The sequence below is a fragment of the Crocuta crocuta genome, unplaced genomic scaffold (genome assembly GCF_008692635.1).
Source record: "Crocuta crocuta isolate KB4526 unplaced genomic scaffold, BGI_CrCroc_1.0 scaffold263, whole genome shotgun sequence".
Taxonomy (NCBI): Eukaryota; Metazoa; Chordata; class Mammalia; order Carnivora; family Hyaenidae; genus Crocuta; species Crocuta crocuta.
This window is the reverse complement of record NW_027529541.1, coordinates 806390-827404: the sequence shown is the minus strand read 5'-3', so window position 1 is coordinate 827404 and position 21015 is coordinate 806390. Positions and strand designations below refer to the sequence as shown.

The 21015-nt window shown below is 34.9% G+C and overlaps 1 protein-coding gene across 1 annotated transcript in view; it reads left to right on the top strand.

Annotated features, from left to right (window-relative positions):
• LRRTM4 (leucine rich repeat transmembrane neuronal 4) overlaps positions 1 to 21015 on the top strand; it is a 699153-nt gene that overhangs the window by 514795 nt on the left and 163343 nt on the right. The gene's annotated exons all lie outside the window — the stretch shown is intronic.

Sequence of the window (21015 nt, the reverse complement as noted above, 5' to 3'; positions counted from 1 at the left end):
ATCTCAGGTAATTGTTATGCTTGCTAAGGCTTCAGAATCACTGACCAAATTTATTAAATAGTGCTTATTTTTTAACTGAACCCTTAGCTCTGTCTTGAAGTTCTCCACCTGAGTGGAATCTTATGACACTGCTATCTCCTCCTGCTTCATGGACATGAACTTTCTGACCCAAAAACTTTGATTTAGTTGAAAAACCTACAACTATACAGACTTGGTAAGAAAGAGATCCTGAGACCCTCACAGACTCAGGTTTTAAGTCATACATCCAGAAAGGAAAAGCAAAAGGAGAGTATAACAGCTGGTTGAGTGGATTTCCTCAGATCCCATTAGCCAATCAAGAAAATAACATCAGGCCTTTGAGGTTTCAGTTTATGTCTCAGTTAGAAAACTATGTCCTGCAGGCCAAATCTAGCTTACCGTCTGTTTTTGTATCTATTTTTTTTTATTGGAACATAGCCATGCCCTTTCATTTCCTTATTGCTGATGGCTGCTTCCATGATACAAGAGCAGAGTTAAGTAGTTTCAAGAGAGGCCATCTGGCTAGCAAAATCCAAGATATTTACTATCTGGGTCCTTCATAGAAAAATCTTACCAAACCCTGGTTTGGGTAATTTTGTTCTAGGTGCAGTATCAGTTCACAAGAATAGTTTTCTCTTACATTCAGTGAAATATGAAAGCCATCCAAGTCCTTTTGCTTAGTTCAAATAAAACAAAGAACATAGGTGAGGTTTATGGGTTCTGGAGGCTGGGGTCGGGGGAAGAGGAAGCCTGCAGAACCTCATTGTATCTTGCAGGGAAATGAATTCTAACTTCACTTTCTCATAGTACTTAATATTTAAACAACTATGAAACTGGCCGAGGTAGAAGGATAAAATGTTCTAGGTCAAACATTCAGTTTCTCATTATATGATTTCCTCCTCTGGGTAGGGGTGGATCCATTACAAGGTTTCTCCTGTCAGATGATTCTAAGGCTCGGTAGTCTACATTTGTGTTGGCAAATCTATTAGCACGCAATACCAGAGAGCCACAGAGTCAGCTTTGAAACTTATACCAATCAAGAGATGCTGTAACAATTTTTTTTCTAGTTTGCATTCTGCATTCTTTGGAGAGATTGTCACAAGAAATTTGGCATTATGATTGTGGCATAGGCCCTCTCCTCAGCACTGGGTCCATGTGGTTAGTTTCTCTGTAAATATTTGATGTCATATTAAAGGAAAGGGTGGAGAAATGTTTCATCCCATGGAATTCTGTATTTAATAAGAGTAAATATGTTGCTAATTTGTGAGTCTTATCAAGGGTTAAAGTTGATCTTATTGTCTCAAAGGTGCTCAAGGCTTACAGCTGAGAATAGCTAAAATTGGAGCCAGTGACAACAGAAGACATGAGCCCAATTAAAATAAGATATATATCTTCTTGAAAGAAAACCGATCTAACTGGCTGAATTAGGAAAGTCATGTCATAAGCATCTGTGTTTTGAAAATGATATGACTGGCATTATGAGAAATGTGCGAATTATTAATTCTCATATTCAAGACTTCACATCCTGTTAATAGAAACCAGATTGAACTGATAGTCATTTTCTCCATGAATTCACTTTCCAGTGGTAGACCCTGAAATACTATAAAATCAGTTTAAAACTTTTAGGAAATGGAAGCCAAGTATGGAAATCAAACTTGCCCTAGATTAAAGGGTAAATTATGGAATTAAAAATAAAGAATCCTCTAGAGAGTTTTAAAGTTAGATTTAAATGTTGACTACAACCCTCATTAAAGCTAGTACATTTTCTGGTTATTTTATAAGGTAAAACATTATTTCCTACCTTGACATTCTTAAATTGTGCCTCTCCTGCTGTGAGAGAAAAGCCCAGAAAATATTATTTGGAATAGAAAGAAAATGTAGCCCAATGGCCTGTTTTCCTGTAATTAACTGAGGAAATACCTTCTCATCATAGAGAGTAGTTTGAAAATAAATTGTGCTTGTGGGTAAAGTTGGAGGTCTTTAAAAATGAGTGGAAAAGAGGCCACTCTTAGCAGAAGACTCAAGTCAACTTCAGTCTCCTAATCATTATACTTGTAATGTTGATCAGCAGAATCACAGTGGTTAATGACTCCAAATTTATTTTTTTATTTGTTTATTTATTTATTCATTTATTTATTATGGAGGTATTACTGACACATTACATTATATTAGTTTCAGGTTTACAACATCACGATTTGATATTTGTATGTACAGTGAAACGATCACGATAATAAGGCTAGTTAACATCCATCACTTCACTCCAGTTTTCTTATTTCTTGATACTTGTAAGACTAGTTTTAAATTTTGAAACAAGTAAAAAGAAGTTATTTGTGTGCATGTTCACTTAGTAAGTTTTTTTTCCAGCTATTATTCAAACAAAGAACAGCTGATCTATCTGTTGACTCTTGTATAAATCCTCTAGTTCTGAAATCATCAGTAAATTACATGTGGCACACTTATTATATTTTATTTTTTCCTTAATATAGAAAAATGCTAATATGCAGATCTATTCTTAATCACATTGATGTATTCCTCCTCCAAAGTGCTGAAATCAAGTAGAACAGACAGCACGTGAATACATCTGTCTGGTCTGTTTGGAGAGACATTGTCAGGAAAACCTCATTATTTGAGTCTGGGAATCTCAACTTCATTTTAGCTTCATTACTAATGCACATTTAGATATCGGGCAAAACAGCCTCTGAATAACTCAATTACACTATGTATTAATGGTGATAACAAAGCCCTCTCCAAGAAGGCAAGAGAATATGCCACTAAGTATGCTAACCCTAGTAATTGCTTGAGTCAGAATTGCTTCCATTCAAATAGACAAATGTACTTCCAGATAGCATTTTATTAATTCCCAATCAATAAACCATTAACAATGCAGAGGACATTATTATTAAGTAATCTAAATCTTATATTTTCAGGAGACTTTTATTGTTTGTCCTTATGATAAGCTTTATAATTATTCAGAGATAGAAGAGCTAAGCTACATTCTGAATATATTAGTAAAGATACAAATATATGACTTCACCAGTTAGGGAATATTTGTCATTTTTCATTCAAACATAAACATAAACCCTGGAAGAAATAAATTAATTTTCTATAGGTTTCAGTGGTATAGAAAAATCATGTAATTTTATCACCAAAGGTATATTTTACGAGAGACTGCGGTCTTGACACATTTGAAATCATCAGCTTGGCTTATGTCTCAGCTTCAGTATAAGAACAACAAGTTCTCAGGCACCACTTATGGTCAGACTTAGGAATCCTGGAATATAAAGAGTTTTGTTAGCATTTTTGAAAGGAAAGAATAATATTCAGAAATTTATTTCTTTGAAATGGTTACAGATGCATTCTGAAGGTTACTCTTCATGTGTAATTATTCTCATGATGTTATATATACTTTTCTATTTATTCAACCAGCACCATGTATTGGCAGTGAACAAAAGAATAACAAAACAAATCTCTTGACTTTAAGTAGATAAAACCTAAGTATGGCAGAGTCCCTTCTTGATGGCACATTCAGTAGCAACTGCTCTTAAAAATTGGTTTAGGGGCGTCTGGGTGGCTTAGTCGGTTAAGCGTCCGACTTTCGCTTAGGTCATGATCTCGCGGTTCGTGGGTTCGAGCCCCGCGTCGGGCTCTGTGCTGACTGCCAGCTCAGAGCCTGGAGCCTGTTTCAGTCTGTGACTCCCTCTCTCTCTGACCCTCCCCTGCTCACGCTATCTCTCTCTCTCTCCTAGAAATAAATAAAACATTTAAAAAAATTGGTTTAAATTTTAAATAATTGGGTCAGGTCTCAATACTTTTTTTTACATTAAAAAGGTTCTTTCTCATGGGGCACAAATTGAACTATATACAGAATGCAGTGGGGTTTTGTTATTGTTGTTCATTTGTTTTTTTAACTCTTGTAAAACCTATTATCTGAAAGTTTGGACAGCAATCTGTTTTGATCCAAGTGGTATTATATTAAGCAAATGAGTCCATATTGCCTTAACCTACCAAAGGATTTTCTTTTCTTCCCTAACCTTTTCAATTCAGGTACAATAATCATGTTCTCAGTTTTGAAGGTTAATAGAGTTTTTAAAAATAACCCCTTTACTTTGCATTGGATGGAGTTTGAAAGTGTAAGCGGGATGATTTTTTGCCATATGCCTGGTTAAATTGAGCTGCTTAAGTGTGAGGTTATGTTGCATTTGTTGTTGATTCCATCCCAATACCTGAAGTGCCTTGGTGGCTATGCCTTTAAATATACATGAGCTGAAATGTGGTGATACTATAGAGGCCTTTGAGGTGACCTTTTGTGATATACTTCTAGACTATTCTTTGGAACTATAGGTTGCTCTTACATTTTTCTAGGCAAAGCTGTTTAGGAATTGCTGTGCTCTCATGGGCATCCTCAGATATCTGGGAGGGCTTATTTAGCTCTTTCTACAAGGAGTGCCATTGTCACCCTTTTTATCATTTGAGGGTCCACTTCTCTTTGCTTGTATCATGGCCCTACCCTCACTCATTCTTGTCAAACCTGTGCCTTTTACTGCTGATTTCTTTCTGGCTCGTCATTTTCCATTTATTTTTCCTGTCTTATCTCTTATTTTTCCTACATACTTTGCCCATGGCTCTTAATTTTGGCTATAATGGGATTTAGTCTGTGATCTCAACCAGTCAATGATAATGCTGCTTACGTCTTATCTGTTAAAAGTTATTTCATTTTTCTATATTCTAATATTATCATAAGTATTTGATATCAAAATAAATGACATGTTTACAACATCACAAGATGGTTTCAGCTATTTCATTGTGTTCATTGGTGACAATTTTGTTAGATATGAGCAAATTATCATAGTAACAGGGAAGTAACACATTTTACAGATAGATCAACTGAAACACAGAGAGACTGCATATAAGGGAAGAGTCTGAGGTTTTTTTCCCCATCCTGTGGTCATTGAGCATCACGATTTCTCTACTACTATTTTGACACATTTTTCTTGCCACCCCCAACAGCTGAAATTCCTTTCATCCATCAAGTCTGGCTGAAAATGTTATATCTTCTATGCAGTGTTCTGTGAACTATTCAAGCAGAAAGGATTGTTCTTTCCTTGGGTCACTTTTGTTCTAACCCCTCATAGAGCAGGTTTTCCATTGTATTATATTTAGTTTTATATGGCTTTGCATCTACTTTATTGGGAAGTCTATTAGAGTGAGCAGCCTGGCCTTTCATCCCAAGTGTTTATGAAGATCAGGGAAGGGGCAGAGAAAGTGGGAGAGAGAATCCTAAGCAGGTTCCACACCATCAGCACACAGCCAGATGTGGTGCTTGATCCCATGAACTGCAAGATCATGACCTGAGCTGAAAGCAAGAGCTGGACACTCAACCAGCTAAGCCACCCAGGCACCCCCTGAACTCATTTTTTAAAATTGCCCCAGATTCAGTGTTGCCTCCAATAGCTGAGGGATGGCTAAGAAATAGAGAAGTGGGTGTTAGTGTATTTTTATCAGCTAAAGCGCTGTTTATTTTCCTCCAAATCACTCTACTTCTCTTAATTCTATGAAATGGTTGGATTGGAGTGTAAATATGGAATATTCACTAGAGAGACTTAAACCCATCAATCATGTAAAACAAATATGGCTCTTATAAAGACTTAATCACCACAGGTTTCAAATCTCACAGAGATAGCTTAATTTAAAATCAGTACAATATTTTAAATCAAATCCACCAAATATCATGTGTTCTTTACCATAAGATGTATAAAATCTAGTTATGATTAATAGCATTATTATGAGTCCCAAATCTCATTACTGAGTATTGCTGAATTTACTTGCAGTTCAATGTTTAAATATAGTAAGATTAAAACTATTCAATGAGTCCTTATAACTTGTGGCAAATCATTATTACTTCCTTCAATTGCTATTGTAATAATATTAATCATAATGAATTCCTTTGAAATTCAGTGGAGCAGTAATATATTATTCCATATGCATTTCCACTATAAATTAGCTCTAGTGACTTAACTGCCTAAGAACTATTATTAAGTTACTATATAACACCTGCAGAATCATAATCAGACAGAGGAATTGATTCCAAATGAAATTACTATGACCAGTTCTACTGGAAATGGAAATCAGATAAATGAAAACAGATGAGATATCCTATAATAAAGTATTTCTAAATAGGGTAAGATTATTAAATATCCTTTGCAAAAATGTCCAATAGACTTCAATGAGAAAAGATTAAAATGCAAAGATATTTGTCTTCACCTGACAAAACCCAAGGGAGTTCGGCCATACAGGTTACACACATCTAAGTCTAATTAAATTGTAGAAAGTATTTATGAGTACAATAGGACCATAGCCCCAAGCTGTATTTGTCATCACCTCTTTTTGTAGAGTTTCCTGCTCACAGTAACAGCGAGTATTGAGGGAAGGAAGAGACCAAAGACAATCCTGTCCACTTGTCACTGAATAGATTTTCTACTTTGTGATGTGGGTTACTTGTTTTGTCCTGCAACTTGTAGCTCTTACAGTATTTGGGGAGCTCTATATTAAGACAAAACTTCTTTCCTCTCAGTCCTGTTGTGAATAAAAGAGATTGAGGATCTGGTAAGAGAGAAAACTGCAAAAGCCAATTCACAGTATATAATTTCAAAAGATGCTCTAGTACCGGACACAAGGGAGAGAGATCAGGGTATTGGGACAGCTCAGAATTTTTTTATTGGATGAGTCACCTTGAAATTCCTTTCTTTTGTTTGGTCTTTGCTAAGAATTGAGTGTAATTGCTCCTATTCTTTCAAACCTAAGAATAAAAAACACATTTTCAAAGTCAGACATAAATGATCGTGTCATTAGCAGATAGGTTGGATTAATTTTACTGCTCTCCCTTTCTAATAGGCAGCACTCTCTAAAGTAAGTTGTCATGATTTGAATGCTGCTTGTATGTGTGTGTATGCTTGCAAGCATGGGTGTGTACAAACGTCTATCCTATTTGCCTGTGTGCCTGTGTAAAGAAGTTTCATTTCTCAGTTTATCTGTAAATGTATTTTTAACATAGAAACATAAATTAGATAAGATGGGATTTGAAACTACGAACGGCTTGAATATTTCTGATATGGTGCTGATATATATTATGTGTCACTACTCCCACATTATTGTGTTTGGTTTATAATGATTATTCCTTAGAAGAATCTGGCTTCAAATCCAGGCATGTTAATTTACTGGATTTATTATTCTACGCAAGTTATGCATCCTATCTATTGTGGTTCTAGACTTTCTGCTCTCTATAATGAGGAAATATTAGCAACATTAGATATTACAAAGTTTAAATGAGAGAAGTCATAGTTCATGCCAGTGTAGATTCTGGATCATTGAATGCAATCAATAAATATTAGTTCTAATTCTGCATCTACTTATTATTATCAATGTATCACTGTCATTTCTTCTGATTGATTTTCCATTGAAAAGCATATTTAGCATTTTAGGTGTTCAATTTTTCCTATCACAAATCTCAGCATTTCCTTGAAATTGCCAGATCAGGAACAGAGTTCAAAATCCCTTCTCTCTTCGTCCAATATCAGTGATTCCATCATACTTATGAATTAAATTTTATCATTCTAACTATCTAATACTTCTTGACATGCTAGTCTATAATTATCCTCTCTCTTAGGCCTTCTTGGTTATGCTGTAACTTTTTTTTAAGTGTATTTATTTATTTTGCAAGAGAGATCATCCCAAGCAAGCTCTCCACTGTCAGCACAGAACCCGCCATGGGACTCGAACTCATGAACCATGAGATCATGATTTGAGCTGAAATCAACAGTTGGATGCTTAACCAACGGAGCCACATTGGCACCTGATACTGTAATCTTTTCAAATAAAGAAATTTGGTCTTTGGTTCTCTCCCTCATCTTCGTATGATAAATCTACCTCATTTGTCAGAAGGACATATTTTAATGTAAATTCATGTGTATTGAATGATGACTTAAATAGAATTTTCAAATTTCAATAAAACTTTACAGAAAAAATAATTTCTCCTTTATATGTTATATAATTTTGAAGATGATAGACCAAATTCTTACTGTAAGTATGAGTTAGCAAATCATTTAACATTTGTTATATGCCTATTATGTTGTTGTAACCGACCAGGTTTTATGTATACTGTTGTATTAATTCCTTAAGTGACTCAAAGATTGCAGAGATTATTATCCCCATCTTAAATATGAAAAAGTTGAGTTTCAGAGATAATAACTTGCTGCGTTCGCTTAATATTAGGAAGTGAGAGTTACCCAGTATGGATGATTTATTAGTGCATGTTTTTATCACTTCCAAGTGCTCGGATTTCTTCCAACACTAAAGTCTTACCTGTGCCTTTATATCTAGTCTATAGACTTATTTTCAAGCACATACATGAACACTTGCTTGTCTTCTTAACAATCAAGAAAGAATAGTTTTTATATTTTTCATCTCTTTGTTATGATTTTAATTTGCCTGTATAGTTATGACTTAGTCTGTTTGACTAAGAAAAATAACATAAATTGGTGGCTTATAAGCAATAGACATTTATTTCTCACAGTTCTGGAAGTTGAGAAGTCTAAGATAAAGGCGCTGGAAGATTTGATGTCTAGTGAGACCCACTTCATCATTAAAGACTGTCCTCTTTTCTTTCTTTCTTTCTTTCTTTCTTTCTTTCTTTCTTTCTTTCTTTCTTTCTTTCTTTCTTTCTTTGTGTATGTATTCATTTTGAGAGAGAGTCAGATACAGAGACAGAGACAGAAGGAGTGCACAGGATGGTTGAGACAGAGAGACAGAGACAGAGAGATCCCAAGCGGGCTCTGCACTGTCAGTGCTCAGAGCCCAATGCAGGGCTTGAATTCATAAACCGTGAGACCATGACCTGAGCCAAAATCAAGAGTTGGATGCTTAACCTACTGAACCACCCTGAACTGCCCTCTTTTCACTATGGCCTCACATGGCAGAAGGGGAGAGAGTTATCTGGGGTGTTTTTTATAAGGGCTCTAATTCCACTCATGAAAGCTCCACCCTCATGATTTTATTATCTACTAAAGGCCCCGTGTCCAAATGCCATCACACTGGGGGTTCAGTTTCAACTGTGAATTTTGAGGGGACACAAACATTCAGTATGTGGCAAGTTATAAAGATAATGCAAAATTGTTTTTTTCTTAAGTGTGTTAATTTATGGACATATGCTTATATCATTCCCATTTAAGATAACTGGGAGTATTATTCCCTTGGAATATTTACCCTGTATGTGACTTTCTACCATCTTTTAGGAAAGTATGTAACTCTTGGGGAAAAATTAGCTTCTTAGGCATTCACTACCCTTGGAGACAAGATGCAGTATGCCTACATTTATGATATATGATAAAAGGTTATATTTTAGTGACACTGCATTGAGATTTCAAGTAGAAGCTTAAACAGGTACACTATTATTTTTTTTTAAAGAGAAACACTTACTGTTTAAAAAAAATTAAATGGGGTGCTTGGGTGGCTCAGTCAATTGAGCATCCAACTCTTGATTTTGGCCTAGGTCATGATCTCAGAGTTTGGGGATGGAGCCCTGCATCTGGCTCTGCACTGAGCATGGAGCCTGCTTCAGATTCTCTCTCTCTCTCTGTCTCTCTCTCTCTCTAAATAATGAAAGAGAAGGAGAAGAGGAAGAGGAGGAGGAGGAGGAGGAGGAGAAGGAGAAGAAGAAGAAGAAGAAATTAAGTGGACATCACACATGAGAAGATGTTTATGGATTTCTTACCAGAATTTTTCAGTTGTAGATATAGTTGTATACCTGAATTAATTCAAAGTCAAAAAGCATTTTTAAAGTTGTGATTTAAAAAGTTCACTCTCTTCTAACACTTTTTTGAAAAAAAAAAAAACACCATTCTTCATTACTCAAAATATGACTGTTTGACATATTTCATTTTCAACCCCAAATTGTCTTCTACTTACACTAGTCAATGTTTTATTGTTTTCTTATTCTCCTATTCTCAAGGTTCATTATAAGACTTAAAAAAAAATCATATCAGAGATATACAGGGTTGTTTGTTTTTTTGTTTTTTTCAGGGCCTAATAGATATTTAGGTTAAAATGTTTTTTACCCAACATACTGCTTCTTATTCTGTGGAATTCTACATAATATTCTGTATTACAGCATGGATCCTCTTTCTGCCTTCAACCACACCACACATTTGCTGCCACAGTTTACTCTCCCTCTTCACCAGTATTGCTCCATGACTCACATAGGCATTTCTAATGTGCTAAAATAAAACATGATACATTTTATGGTGGTGACGTTTTCACGACAAACGTTTCTACACTGAAAAAATTGTTACTCTGAGAGCAGCAAATGTACACTGAAGTGAATCTTACTCTCCTCAGGAAAATATAAAAAGTGTCATTTAGGTAGACTAGTTGCTTTATCTTATGAACAATTTCCTGTGAGTTAAAGTTATGTACACATTCTACTTTTCATGCAGCTAAAAAGAAAACTGTGAGATGACAACCTTGGGAAGGATTCTCTTTAGTTAACTGTATGGTGGTCCCCTCGTCCACTCCTTATCTGTAGTCTTGCTTTCTGCAGCTTCAGTCACCCACAGTCAGCCATGGTCCAGAAGCAGGTGATTCCCCTCTTTCTGACATATTATCAGCAGGTCAGTAGTTGCCTAACATTGTGTCCCAAAGCCTACATCATCACCTGACTTCATCTGATCCTGTAGGCATCTTAAAATTTCACATTATCACAAGAAAAAGAAGAGTGAGTACAGTACAATATGATTTTGAGAGAGATCTTGTTCACATAACTTTTATTACAGTATATTGTGTGTTCTATTAGTTATTATTGTCAATCTCTTACTGTGACTAATTTATTGATTAAACTTTATCATAGGTATGTACTGGGGAAAAAACATAGTATCTATAATGCTCAGTACTATCTACAGTTTCAGGCATGTGCTGGGGCTCTTGGAACATATCCCCTGAAAAAAGGGGGGGGGGACTGCTCTATTTTGCTTATAATAATCAACAAATAATAGTATCCTACTATTTACTACACCCATGACCTTGGACAAAACACACATTTGTCCTAAACCCAAATTTAGTTTTCAAATCTTTAAATCTGAGGCCAGAGCCTACAAGGTGATTCTACATTCTGTAAACCATGTGGCCTTTTTGGCAGTTCTGGACTCCTACAACAACCTTCTAAACTCGCTCTATAGAAACCCCATAATTTATTGTATCCTTTCTTATACCTGAGGCCAAGAACACTCATACATGTCTCCAAGTAATATAGACCTACCCCTTTACAAATCCATGATTTTGATTATCTCTTCTTTCACTTTGAAGATCTTTTTCCTTGCCTTTGGTAAATTTCCTCCCCATTCAAAAACTCTGGGAACAGCTGGTAGAACACTTTTCAGTTTACTAACTTAATACTCCATAATCATAACCATATTTTCAATAGATCAATATAACTACACTTTTAGAACAAAACTAAAGACAGTGGCATCAAGCTTCTTTTATCTTCTTTTGCCTCCCATTAATCCCTACTTGTAAGTGAAAATACTCATACCTGCTTCATGATAAGATGGGTTTTTTTTTTTCATTCTTATGAACTATGTATTTGATTCTGCCCCTTAATTCATCAAGTATTTACTGGGTAATTACTACTTTGTAGGTGCTGGGAAAACCACTGGAGTAACAGTTGGAAACAAAGCAGTTATATTCCATCAGAGAGCATTCATATTTTTGAACAAATAAGTAAGCAGAGAGAGAATTAAATGCAATGTTGTAAATACTACAAAGAGGGAAATCTTGTACCATAACAATCCCTAAGAAAAAAATGTCATCCAGATTTAAGTGTCAAAAAAGGCTGCCTGGAGGAGATGTCATGAAAGTATGAGTTAGGAGTGGAAGGGAGGGAAATCAGGAAACTATGACTCGAAGAGCAATGATAGCATATTCAAGGAGTTAAGTGAGAACATTCATAAAATGAAATGAAGGCTAGTGTGACTGGAATGTGTAGTATGAAGAGAAATGAGACCTGAGAGGCAAGCAGGGACAATCAGGAAGGGCATCAGAAGCCACACTAACATTTTACATTGGGCAGTGATGTGGTTACATGTTCTTTTGATGGCTCAGAATAGAATTTGGATTGATGATGGGCAAGACTGAAATCAAGGAGACCAATGATGAAGCTATAAGAATAGTTCAGAGAAGATAGTATTCTGGCCCTGGGGTAATGGCCCTGAGTATGAAAAGACATGGATAGATACAGGAGATGTATAAGAGAGAAAAATTATCAGCCTTTGGTTCATGAGATTGTATGTGAAGGAAGAAGAAAAACAAGGCAGTAAGGTTGATGCTCTTGCTTTTGGCTTAAAAGAATGAATGGATTACAGTGCCATTCATTGAAATACACAATAGAGAAGAAGGAGTAGATTTAAGACAAAGGTAATAAATTTGTTTTGTGGTGGTTTGAGGATTCAATTCCTGCAGAATATACAATTGAAACTGTCCAGAAGGCAGTGGGATGTAGAAGTCTGGAGCTCACCAGAGTAAAAAAGCAGAATCCAATGATTATGGATAGAGGAATAAATTATAACAGGAAAATATATAGACCATAAATGTAAACACCTCTTTTGGGCATAATTAATGTTTCCAATGAATCTTTTGATTAAGTGATGCTCAAACCTGGTTGCGTATTAATCATCAAGGGAGCTTTTAAAAATATTGGGGTTCTGGCCTCATCACAGAAAAATTAAATTAGAATTTGGGCATTTGAGGATTTTGGAATCCAGGGATTGGTAGGTTATAACAGTTCTCCAGGAATTTTAATGTGAAGGCGGCTAAGAACTACCGATTGTGGAGTTGATCTACTGATTATCATGTTATGGTGTATTTATAATTCTCGAAATTGTATTGCTATCTTCTTTCACAAGGAAAGTGAAAGGACCAATAAACATGCTTTCTGACAAAATAACGTATGGGTTAGAACTACTTGTTTCAACATGCAGCCTTAATCATTGGCAATATGAACAGCCTACCTTTACAAAATATTATTTCACAGATACATTCATCTTGGAACTAGAAGGCATAAGACAGAAATTCTTATATATTTAGTACCTAGTATTACCCACACTTATTAAGAATTTTATATAAATGATGCCATGAGTAAAAAAAATTAAAAACCTATAACTACACAGTATGGATGAAATGAAAATCTCTGGATCGTAGAAGCTTGCTTACCTTGCCAAGGTTTCATCGCCAATATAGTAACAGGTAGACCCATTGTTCAGAAAAGTCAAGGTTGAATCGATGGGGCATATAATTTTTGCAATACAAATTTGTATATTTATTTCCTTCTTTATCTGGCTGAATCTCTGAGAATGTTTTTATTGTGAAGAAAAGTTAGCACAGAGGTTGAAGCATCAGAAATACATTCTTTTATCTGTTCTCCTCAGGGACAAGACATCAATTATTTCTAAATCTTAATACTCTTGTCATTTGACTCTTACTTGAATGCATTTAGAATGTGTTTAATATAAACAGCCATTTATTTTGCCTGAAAATTAATATGATCCAGGGTGTAAAAGATATTATAGTGTATGTGCGTCCTGCTACCAAATGCTACCCACAAAACTTTTTCTTCTTTTTCTTATTTTTGGGTTTTATTTCTGACATATATTTCCCTTAAATTTTATCGTTGCCTGAATTATGTCCTGCCTTTTTATTCCTTTCTTATATGACATTGAAAGACAAAATTCTAGCCTCAAGAATAAGAAAAATAAAAACAATTTGAATTGCTAAAAGTAGTTAGGAGAATCAACCTCAATCCTAAAGAAAACAAAAGTTGTATAAAGTGAATTGGCACTGAAATGCCTTATGAAACTTGACTTATTAGCCTTGCAGGAGAAGAGAGAGAAAGGGGCTCAATAGGGTCACTTTTGCTAGAACTAGGGTATTAGGTTTACTCCTGGCCATGAGAAGGGTGACCAGTTCAGCGCAGTGTAATGAGGGTGAATGGAGACCTAATCTGCATACCCACTTCAGGATCTTTCTTCCTGAGTTCTACATAGCAGGTATTACCTGGAATCTAAACATCTAAAACCAGTAACAAAACAAAGAATGGAGAAACCAGCCCCACGTTGGCCTTGAAATAATAAGCTGTTGTCACTACATGTTCATTTTAATATAGCAAGCAATGCTATCAATAAAGTATACCTTGGAAACTTCCTCAAGATATTTTCTCCCTAAATTTGGTGAGAAATGCAGAGAATTATGGATGATCTCTGACCATTTAGAAGCCACTGAATACTAATTTACTAAAAGGATATCACCTAAAAAACAGACCATCTTAGAACTGTCTGAAATACCTATAATAATTATGGATAAAATGTGTTCCACAATTTTGGGATCAAAAGAAAATTTACTGCTTAACATAGTCAGGAGAGGAACACTGTATCTATCAGAATGTGGTGAAGTATTACTTTTATTCTTTGAACGACAAGACAGTACCGCTAGTATCTACGAAAAGTGTATTTTACTTTCCATAGTATGAATATATAACTGGGAAGGGAGCTATCCAGCCAGCATAAATCAAGAGTTGGCCTCTCAACCTGCTGAGCCACCAAATGGGATATTCTGATTCCACATTGCTACTCTGTATTTGTGACATACCACTCCTCTGTTGTCACATTGTCTGATATTTATTTTTGTTTGTTTGTTTGGCCCTGTTCTCTCTTTGATTAGCTACCACAGAGCTTCCTCATTAATGGGTTGAAGTAAAGGAATATAAGTTATCTGTGAAGTTCTATAATCCATGGGATTGATGGAAAGGTTATCAGAGAACCTATCAGAAAAAGGTAATAAGTGGTTATCAACATAACCACTATTCTTGAAATCTACCCAGATACAACTGTTGTAGTTCAAATTTATTCATGTATAGACACAGAGAACACCAAGGAAGGAACATTTTATTTCTTGTTTCCACGAAGGCTTAAGTTTCAGACCCTAGTGAACTAAGCTGAAGCCCATGTTAAGAAGCCAGACCTGAGACCTAGTAGATTTAGTAGATTCTCTTTTCCTCTACGTTTTACTTATAAAACTATCTCACTATTATGATGGCAAGAAAAAACTATAAGGAAAAAAAAGAGAAGAGAATGAGTACTTTCCTTAATGTTTAATACAGAGTTGACCTAAATTATCTGTCACAGGCCTTAAGAAAGAGGCATATCCTAGAAACAGGCAGACTCAGGCCCTTTGATGATCCCATACTGCAGCTAAGAGAAAGAAAATGGCATTTATGCAAAGAGTTTATATATAATAGATCTGAATTAGATTTCAAAATTAAAGACTCTGAATCTACAATTAAAATATAATCAATGTCCTTGATCATCATCCAATATTATCAATATTTCTATGGTAGAATAGAAGAGGATCAGGGGATGAAATGACTAGGATTTAAGAGCCTTGAGTGCTTCATAGAAGTTGAAAGCTGTCAGATGATAATGATAAATAATAGTATAGTTATTATTATTGTGATTAGTAGTAGTAATGATCAATAACAATAATAGTCAATAATATTATGCATACCTTTGTGCTCTCTTCATGCACTAGAAATTATACTTAAGGTTACAAATAAATAATTTCCAGTGAACCATATGTGCAAATTGAGGCCAGATGTGTTCTATGCCCAATGCCTAAAATGTATGAAGCCATGAGCGTTTTAAACTCTATTATTTAGAAGGCTTTTTCACACCTTACATTTCCTCTGGGTTCATGCATAAATGAGTAAGTAGGATGCCAAAAATCTTAACAAAAAATACATAAGAATATTACTTTATCTATATAAATACTTAATTTTCTATGTATAAACATGAATACATTTGCATAGAGACTTTCACATGCATATGTAAAATTTAAACAAGTTTATTTTAATAGTTCATCCTATATAATTCTAAAATAATCATACAAAATGTAAATTATGATTGAATAATGATCTATTTGAAGTCAGTGTCAATGCAAAATGAAGTAAATTCATAAGTGGCCTTCTAGGGAATCCAATAAGGCATATCTGGAAATGACTACATATTGTCTAGCTCATAATTTGTAGATAAATAAACTGAAGAGGAGAAGTTAGATGTATTTACAAGGTCATAAATACATGAAAAGACACCAAATTTCCATATTCCTAGTCAAATATTTCTTTGAACACACATAAATACAAAGTATTTGTATTATGTTATATGTAATATAACCTAACTACTCAAAGATGACAAGTGGATGGTAATTTGAGTGATCTATTGCAGCTGAATATCATTCAAATACTCTAAAACTATTTTGAAAGTATAGTTTTAGGCATATTTGTTTTTGTAAAAATAAAACAGCAACACATCCTCATAAATACTATACTATAATTAAGCAGATTTAATTTGTGATTCTTTCCCTCTCTCTCTCTCTATTTCTTTCTTTCACTTTGAAAAGGCTTAGAAATTCCTTCACCTCAGAATGTATGTGTAAATTCTATACTGATATAGGCAGTTATTATATGGATGTCACCAAAATACTCAACAGACTAGATGACAGTCTTTATCGACAGAATCCTATGATACCCCTAGACCATTAACAATATACTTAGAGTCCAAGAGGTGATACAAAGATTTCTTCACTATTTCTCTGTGGTTGCTTTTTATTCTTAGCTAAGTTAGGTTTACATGGGCATTTGAATTTCCTCCCCCTTCTCTTTGTTCAGCATGTCTTATCTACTCCACTTCCATTCATCCTTTCATTCCACCGCCAACCTCCCATTTCATAGAGACTCTCCTCAGATCTCAAGTTCTGGCTCAAACCATTGATCCTTCCAAATTGCAAGTCCCATTTCATCATGACAGTACATTCTTTAAGCCAACCATGTATGTCAACAACACCAAAAAATATTTCTCATATCGACATGGTTCATGTGACCTAGTTATTTTTTTAAGAACTTTTTTAAATGTTTATTTTTGAGAGAGAGAGAGAGAGAAAGCACAAATGGCAAGGGCAGAGAGAGAGGGAGACAGGATCTGAAGTAGGCTCTGTGCTGACAGCCAAGCGCCCAGTGTGGGCCTTAAACTCACAAACCATGAGATCATGACCTGAGCAGAAAGAAGTGGGTCACTTAATAGAGTGAGCCACCCAGGCACCCCTCATGTGATTTAGTTTTAATGCCTAATTTATTTAAAGACTCCATTCTATTCTACCAAGACTGAGCATAGAAAAGTGGCAATGGGAAAGGAGAACAGAAATGTGATTTATCTCTTCCCTTATTAAAGGACATTTAGGTTATTTCCAAGTTTTCTTGGATGTGATTTCTTGGTAGATAATCTGTTCTTTCTACTATTAGCACAATAGAGATTTGTTATCTCATAGTGTTTGTGGTACAAATAGCTTTATAAAGCAAAAATGCCAAAGATGTGCTTGAACAACAGTTGATGTGAATAGAACCCCCACACCTACCTCATAAACACAGAAAGATCCATAGAGAATAACTTTACCATGTAGGATACAAACTACTGAATGCTAAATACACTGCTGCTCCTTGTCCTTCCCCATGCATTTCTTTGTTGGGATCCTCTGTGATACAGGCTGGATTCTTAGTATTGTAAGATTAGTTTAGTCCTGTATATATAGACTTGAACGAGATAAAAAGAACTCATGATGAAAATAAGATCTTTTAGGATACAAAGTGATAAATGTGATAATTTAACATTTTCTATTTGCTTTCTCTGTTACATTTCCTTTTTTTCAGATTCACTGTGATAAATAAGACAAATGTCTTTCAAAAATGGTTCCATGATAGCATTTCTGCTTGCATGTAACTATGACCAATCACAGAAAAGCATTTTAAGATCTTTTACTGAAAAAACAATCTCCTAACTTTTAAATCTAAACTTGTTTGAACAATTTGTGTAAATATGAGGGAAAGTGTTGGGAAAAAATTCTAGGTTACTCAAAATGTAGTATCTCATTTTGTTCAGTGAAGCTAATTATAATCTAGCTCATTAATTCACGTGTGTGTCAAATCACATCTCCCAAAATGGAACAAAAAACAATAAAAAGCAGTTACAAGAAGCTTTTTAAATGAAATTGCATGATCCATATTGAGTAAATTGTTCTAAATGAATCATAATTTGAGACAGAATTTTTATAAAAATTTATATTGTTTTATCTTTGAAATTAAGAAATGTCATAATAGTTTTATCACATTTTTTTTAAATCAGTATGATACTCCTTGCCAGATGCTTAACTTTGCCAGTTACTGCCAAATGAAGGATATTTGATTAGTCTAAAACACCAAGACTAATCTTTGTACTCTCTCTGGATTTGTCAATTAGATGGGCTCAGAACTGAGAAATGTTAGAGAAAAAAATAATAAAAGCTATTAAAATGAACTAATGACATGCAGACACAAAGTCAATAGAAATGTTCTTTACCAGAATTATTTTATAAAATAAAACAAATTTAGAGGAAAGGCTCATTATTGGTTATTTTAAAAATACTGAGGAAAAATACTCATGAGACTATTAATTAAAGCCCATTAAAATAGATTCTAAATGTTAAACAAAATCAACATTTCCCCTACTCTTTTATTGTTTATAAATGATCCTGGAAGTCAGTGATTTACTATAGAAGGGGTATTAGAGTGATGTATTTCTAAAAATATGTAGTCAATTGATAAAAATAAGACTCTCCTTTCATCTTGCATAATGCCTAAATTAAAATAGAGAATTACTTGATGCATAAGCAAAATCAAATTTAAAAACATGAGAATTTCATCCAAAGATCAGAAATGTATGACTACCACACTGATTCTGATACCATTTTTTCCATCATATCAACAAAAAGAAAGAAGTTATCAAGTGCTGCTCTCAGTATCTTTCACTGAAACTTCCTAGAAACTCCATTCTCCCTCCCACTGTCTTAATAGTTAAAGATTTTGATTTGCATCAGTTGATCACTTTCATGACCATTTTTGGTTTGTATGTGAAAGTAATAGCTAAGGATTTTTCAGTTACTTTTTGGTCCGTAAGCAAGGAGCATCATTCACACTGAGTACAGTGTGGAATTTGCCCCTTGGAGCTGAGCAAAGACCATGCCAAGCCTTGTGTTTCTATAAATTCCTGTTCATCCCCCAGACTATGCTTCTTGAAGTCCTTCTGCGGCTTTATCTTGTCACTGACATGATAGACCTACTGATAGGGGATGTGTTTTCATATGTACTTAATTGCATCTTTGAATGGGAAATTTACTATTAAGAAATGTGCTGTGACCAGTTATTTCATACACAGAGTGCAGCTTGGCTGAAGGTAGCAGTTTCCCATGGATGCAGTTCTGGAGTGGTGATGGGGACCCAGAGCTGAAGGCCAAGAAAAATTTCTTGAGATGTCTTTGGTGCAAACCAGTGATTTTATTGAAGCACAGGGGGACAGGACCTGTGGGCAGAAAGAGTTGCACTGAGGTTGTGAGGAGTGACTGATTATACACCTGGGAGTTGGGAGGGGACAAATGCAAGAGGAACTTCTGAAAAGGAACTTTGATATACTAAAGAAGACTCACAAGATACTGGAGGCCTTGCTATTCTTTAGCTAAAGTTACTTTCCCCTCTAGCAAAGCATTAACGTCAAGATACCATAAAGAGATTCTGGAGGAATATTATACTTTGTATTTTCCTCAAGTATTTATCAATGGGCTGCAAGCTATAAAGAAATTTTATTTTATCTACATTTTCTTCTTGCCTTTGTTCCCCACACCATTATGGAAGGGAGACTGATGTTAGGGCTCCAGGAGACGGTGTCTATGGATTTCTGGAAGTTTGGTTATTGAGAAGATTGCCTTTTAAAAATAATTTACTAAGATATTTGGAAATTGATGGAGATTCAGGTCCTGCATGACTGTGATCTTCAGTTAACTATTTGTTTTTCTTTTTCCTTTGTTCTTGGGCAGCCAGAAGTGACAGATGACTGTCACACATATCACACCTGGCTGGGGGAGGTTTGGGAGGAGGTACTGGGTGTTAACTTGTATTTTGCTCTCAGCCTGCCTTTGCCTCCTTCATCATCATACTTAGCTTCAGGTTGCTAGCCACCCAGTGCCACTTTTAACTCTCATCTTTCCTGGTCTTGAATGCTACTAAGTGTGCACTGAGATGATTCTACTTGGTTATATTATTCTTACTTTCATATTCTTTTCTGCTTTTGATGAAATGGTATTAAATTCAGAAAGTTTGGTAATCAACATATTTATGTAAAATTTATATAGAGAGCCATATTATTTTTTAACTCTTGAGAATATGGAATTGAGAATGAGAAATTCCCAAGTACTTTCCAGAATTTTATTTTGATCATAAATGTAGCTTTATATAGGACTGTAAAACTAAGCTAATCAACAGCTTAATGCATTTTTCCCATATGGAAATGACTATAGGACTCTTTCATGTGAACATTCACTCAACAGAGTTAGCAAGCATATGCTTTTTATGTGACACACTACATCTCACCTATATTTTCCAGGGGGAGCAGTGTGTCCTAAAATCAGCTTCCACCAGTTTATAAGCCTGCTTCTGGACCTCTTTCCAATCCCATACTCAGTGACCTCATATTGATACCTTGAAATTGTCTATGGTTGGAATATTTACCATAATTTCCATAAATTGAAAACTGCTACAAATCAGGGCTATTTTGCCCTGGAGAACTGGTTGTTAACCATTTACCAACATACCACTTGCAATAACTGCATGAGCCATCTTGCAATAACTATATGAGAAAGATACACTAATATCAATTTTACAATAAGACACCTAAGTTTCAAAAATAGTAGCTGGCTTGTCCATCATTATGTATACAACTGGATCAAAAAGCAAGTCTTCAGACTCTAACTACTAAAAGTAGTTTTAAAAAAGTAGACCTAATTACTAAAAGTAATTACTTTTCACTCTTCACCACAGTTGCTACT